Source organism: Ixodes scapularis, unplaced genomic scaffold (genome assembly GCF_016920785.2).
Source record: "Ixodes scapularis isolate PalLabHiFi unplaced genomic scaffold, ASM1692078v2 PGA_scaffold10__122_contigs__length_95168666, whole genome shotgun sequence".
NCBI classification, from domain to species: domain Eukaryota; kingdom Metazoa; phylum Arthropoda; class Arachnida; order Ixodida; family Ixodidae; genus Ixodes; species Ixodes scapularis.
The window spans coordinates 50,883,570-50,889,345 of record NW_024609836.1 but is presented as its reverse complement, the minus strand read 5'-3'; positions in this window follow the sequence as shown (position 1 = coordinate 50,889,345).

The following is a 5,776-nucleotide window of genomic DNA, read 5'->3' as shown; positions in this document are numbered from 1 at the left end:
AGATAATCAATTTGAAGCCCATAAATCGGCACAGACTATACTTTTCTCTGCCTTGCACCTAAACATGAAGGAACTGAACGTAAAGTGTCTTTGACGGCGGCGTCATTGCAAGCAGACTTGTGAATACAGCCGTCTACATTTACGAACATTCCTGTTCGACGATCAACTCGTGTACGAGAGCCGAACCAATGAATGTGGTTCGACAAAAATGAGAAAATTAATTCTTAACTTCTTACTCACTTTCTATCATAAAGAAAGGGATATGTAAAGGTACTGGCTAGTGCTCTGGCAACCTGCGGCCCCATTGGCAGAGCCGTTTCATCCTTACAGAGAATTTAATCTACATTAAAGCATAAAACTTCAACCTCCTTTCCTGATTCAGCTCCCTGGCTCCTGTCAATATTCTATACAGTCACCTGTCGCTCAGCGAAGTGCACTGATTAAGTCAGCAACTTAAGGAGTAATAACAAATTCGACGAAACAGGATTATTTATAAAAAAGTAAATTTCCCCTGCATCATCGTTCAGACTGCTCTGTCGTTAACATTCCCGTAGTAAGTGAAGATTTTTCTGAGAGGAAAAAAACTTCGTTTTGCCATCGTTTAGAAGATTTTGTCATCCAGATTTGCTTCATACCCTGTTCTGCAGTGTAATCTCACGCGTTGTACGAGCTTATTAAATAAACGATGCATTTCATTACTAAATCAAAAGCATTGCTTTCTTCCTGAGAGAACTTAATAATCTCAAAACGTTTTATTTTTCATATATCCGTTTACGTATTATTTGCACTCTGAGATTGTTTCACGGCGCATGTATCCCCTCAGAGGTTCGAAGTTGCATAGGTTAGAGAGCTCTTTGTACCATCTGGACGCTCATTGTTCCTAGAACTGCCATCTTTCATTTTCCCTTTATTGTTATTGCTAGTAATTAAAGTGGCCACTCCTGCTTCCTCGTCTCATTATTGAACAGAACAGTAAAGACAATGATTCTTGGTATTGTTGTTCCTGGTCATTAAAGTTGTCAGTTCTGCGAACATTCATAATAAGGAAGCCTCTCGAGCAGCGACATGCATTTGCAAAACCTTTAATTGTAAGGGCCATTTCTCGCTTATTAGGGTTAAAATGTGAATATATTCTGAATATTCTCCATACCTTTTTATGTTTCAGCATGGGACGTAAATTGCAACGAAATAACAGGCGCCATATACGCCCTAAATACACCATGCAAACAGCACATTCTAATTAAAAACACCTATGCCACTTGATGGAGAGGAGTCTTATCTGAACTAATAGCATAACTACTAGAACTGAGAAAATTTGCAAGTTTTATTTTTTTTAATTAATTATAATATCTACGGTGGAAAAGCACCGAAAAATACACGGACAGACAGAGAGAAAAGACAGGGCGCTTTTTTGTCCGTGTATTTTTTGGCGCTTTTCCGCCGTAGATATGAGCCAACTGACCTCTATAAGTACCTTGTCATGATACTATATTTCATTTTATGCTGATTTGACATAACATTTACCCAATCATTGGTAATAGGCGCGAGATTTTCATATTTAGAATGTTACCTGCGCATGGTTTCTCTTTTTTAATTGGGAGTTTATATTAAAACTAGCTCCATTGTAGCTGTTTTGCAGCTTCGGTTATGGCGAGGCAAAGTAAACAAGTCGAGGTTTATGGCTCTGAAACCGAGCATTGCAGTAGGATATTGTCGTGTTGCCAGAGGATTGTGTTCTCATTGAACAACCTAATATGACATCGTGACCTGATGTTTTAACGTTTCAAATAAGTGCATTCAAAAGTGTACGGAGTGCGCCAGCCACTACATGGCTACTAATTATTGAGCTTTACCGGCCGTGATTTCAGAAAGAAATGACGCGAGTCTGGGCACCGATCACCTGTAGTAAACGATGTTTAAAAACTAAGTATGCTGATTCAGTAGTATTCAATGAGACCCAGACGGTTTCTAATCTAAGCCATACCTTTAAATTAACTAATTAGAAATCTAATTACTGAAATGCAACGACCTACCTAATGGCACCAAACGTTAATAAATTTGGTTTATTGTGTATTTCTTGTTTTTTTTTTTAGTTCTAATGTCGGTATTCGGGCTCTTCTAAATCTACATACATTTGAAATATATCGTAAATCAGAATGTTTCAAGAATATATATGGGTGTTTTGATTTCAGCCCAGACACGGTGTGAAAGTAGAAATTTCAATTTTGACCAAGAAATATATGCTTCGGCAGCATTCTTGAAATGAAAGACAGCGTAAACGGCAAGTTTGGCGGGTGGCCAAAAGTTTTCAAACTTTTGGCCATCGTAGCGGCCGAGGCGAAAACGAACATTTCTTCAGCTTGTCGGAGAGGACATGTATGACCACTCGCTATTTTGTCACTTATCAAACTATTGCACTAGGACTCCTTGGTGACAATTTCAAAATAGTTTTCATTGTGTCTATGGAAATACAAAAAAAAAACAATTACACTTTGTGATATTAAAAAAAATGTCGAACTGTTTCTTTTTTTTACCATTCTTGGCAAAGTTTGGCAATCCTTTGCGGGTTGCCTATTAAATATATTTTAATAATCTTATATCATAAGAAATACTAAACCTAGCTCTTTTTATTCATTGCAAATGCAGTATAATTTTTTTATATAAAATAGAACATTTGTTACCTATATTTGAATTTAATGAGGTTTAAAATATTCAGCGAATTCGGCATCGATTTTTAATAAACCCCATGATTAATTTCCTTTACTTTAAGTAGTAGTAGTAGGTATGACCAGTCGCTTATTATAAAATACAAATGGAAAGTGTAATATGTTCTTTGTATGTCCGCAATGAAAGCTTGAATCTCGTAAAATATGCGCTGTCAACGCGGCTTCGCATTTGCTTCATTATGGGCAATATTGTGGCACGGATATGATTAATAAACTAATAATAATACTTACTATCACTTTTAATAATAAATAAAGCAGAAATACTACGTATTGCGTAACAGCCTTTTATATGAAGTCGTTACAATACTACAGTATGAGAAAATACAAAAAAGGCAATATATAAAATGCTCGACAAATAAAAGGACATATCAAAGAATAAAATTAAACATAACCCGCAGAACGGAGAGGCAGTAAAACAAAACTATAATAAATAACATAAATAGTTTTGTAAGTCACACTTTACTAAAGATCCCAAAACATAGAATTGCTAAAAATTTGTTTGCGCTCTGGGGACTGCCATTTAGACGATAAAGGTATTGAATTTTATCTTAATGTAGGTACCTTTAGTTGCCAAGCTCGATGTTAAGAACTTATAGTCGACTTGTTACCAGAGAAGTAAGCAATATTACTTATTCAGTGTATAAAACACACACCAAATATGCTTTCCTAATGTTTCGCACTTACTCATTAAACACAAAAAACTCAAAAGTAAATATATATATATATATATATATATATATATATATATATATATACATTTTCAGTAAACATTTATACACAGTCAAGTAAAAAGTCACCGGTTCGAAGGGATTGAGGCAGACTCCTATGCTTTTTAGTTGACAAAAAATGGCATTAAAATTGTCCTGCACAAAATAAAGCCGGTGAATGTTGAACAAGTGAATTGAAAAGCATGACAGATCGTGAAACTAACACAAAATTGTACAACTGTGTCAAAATGTTTTCGAAGCACGTATTGTGGCTTTATCAACAGAAACCATATTTTAATGTCCGCGTTTAAGATCTCAGGGCTCTCCTTAAGTTTGTGCTAAAGTGCGTTTTTGATAGACCACACATGGGACAGTACGCAAGCGGTACACAGCACGGGACTGACACTTCTCTCGAACACGAAAGAGTTAGCAACACAAAAACAATTCACAGAAGATTGATAGAAGGAAGCATGGTTTTGGACACTACTTCACTGCGGTACTGAGTTAGCGTTTGCTCGAAAAGGTCCGATTTTAGGCAACTCACTGTTGAAAACTCGAACGCAGCCGTCTCAGTGCCGAGAGACCACTTCCAGAGAAACGAAGTAAATTCATTGTTTTAAACATTCTTGTCTATCCGCTTCATGGTCCTAGCACACGGGTGGCCAGGCTGGCCTGGCCTAAGAGCCGCAAACAAAACAACGGAACTTCTAAGAGCCGCGGGGGGAGGGGGGCGGGGCAAATTTAACTTTTGTTCAGAGTCTGACGGTACGTATGGGGGCATAAGGCTGTACGACTGTACGTATGGGGGTACAAGGCTGTCAAACTGCAAGCAACAGTGTGCTTTATTCTGAAATCCTTTTGTTTTTCCTGGGGAAACACGGAAAGGGATGAAAGGGGGGGGGGGGGGGGGGTCCCCTTACGAGGGATCCGCGAGCCGCACTTGGACCACCAAAAAGCCGCATGCGGCTCGCGAGCCGCGGTTTGGCCACCCCTGTCCTAGCATATATGTCCTGCTACTCTGGAGATTTACAAACTCTTTCTAATGCGACGGTATTGTCCTCTCGGTCCTTTGTTTTGCTCCCTACCTGAGACGACGGAATGCCCTTTGGCGCCCTAACCCTTTCCCAGTCATTCTTTGACTCCCGAAAATTGGTTATTTCCTCTCGGGCGATTCAAACAAGAGATATCCATTTACCATTTTTAGACCACCTGAGACTGGGTGGAAGAAACACGAAGTCGTCATGTTTCTTCCACCTAGTCTCAGGTGGTCTAAAAAATGGTAAACTTACACCAGCTCGCCTGCGCCCTAACTGTTTTTTCATTAAGAGATATCCACTTAATTTTATGGCTCAGCCTCTCAAGAATCACAATCCCAATATATTATGGCTCAGTTTCTCAACAAAGGTGCGCGCGTCAGGTAATGAATTCAACTCTGTATTTTTGAAATTATGCGATGTGTGATGCTTGAGAACACCGCCCACTCCTTCGCGAGCGCACTTCTTCCGTGCCCTGACGTTGAGTAAATTCACCTCGTGATTAATTATATTCTGCTCGAATTCATATCCCCGGAAACAAAATTTGAAATGGCTTGGAGCCCCATCATAAATATAAATTACATAAGAAAACACGGACAAGCAGCTCCTTAAGTCGTTCTTCGATCAATGCGAGTTCAAAGAGCGCGTGTGCAGAGTCGTGACAAATATCATCATTCACCACTCCAAAGCTTTGCGCTTCGTTTCTGGTCGTGGCTACGTAAGTGAAAATCGTCACCATCTTGTTTTTCAAGTGTTAACCTTGCAGGGCACATTGGATAACAGCACTCCATTTTTCGGCAAAATCGAAATGTAAAATCACGGCACGTGGCTGTACATTCGTTTTTCCGAGGCATGTAGCACTTCGTTGAGCGCGTTTGATGAAAGATGGGGTATGTATTTTGTCGTCCGCTTGTTGAACTCCTTAATTAAAGCTGTTGTCTCCAAATGTTTTCTTATAAACTTCCCACCAGGCCCCCACATTGTGAACTCTAGGTCATCTTCAGATTCAATGCCTAATCTCTCAAGGGAGAGAGATACATTTTCTCTTCGAATGAGGTTCACATGTTAACAAGTAGCAGTTTTCTGAAGGATTTTTAAAAAGAAAAATACTGAACATCTTCATATGTCATGGTCTTCCCTGTGGCATTTGACAGAGATGTGAGGGAATGTGATAAGTTGGCACAGTGCATGCAGACCCATGCTTCGGGAAGTGGGCGTCTCTTAACCCACTTCGATCGAGGAGACTAAAATTTCGTTAGGCCTATTTCTCATTCGGGATGGACCGCTTTAAACCTTTTGTACGTTTCCC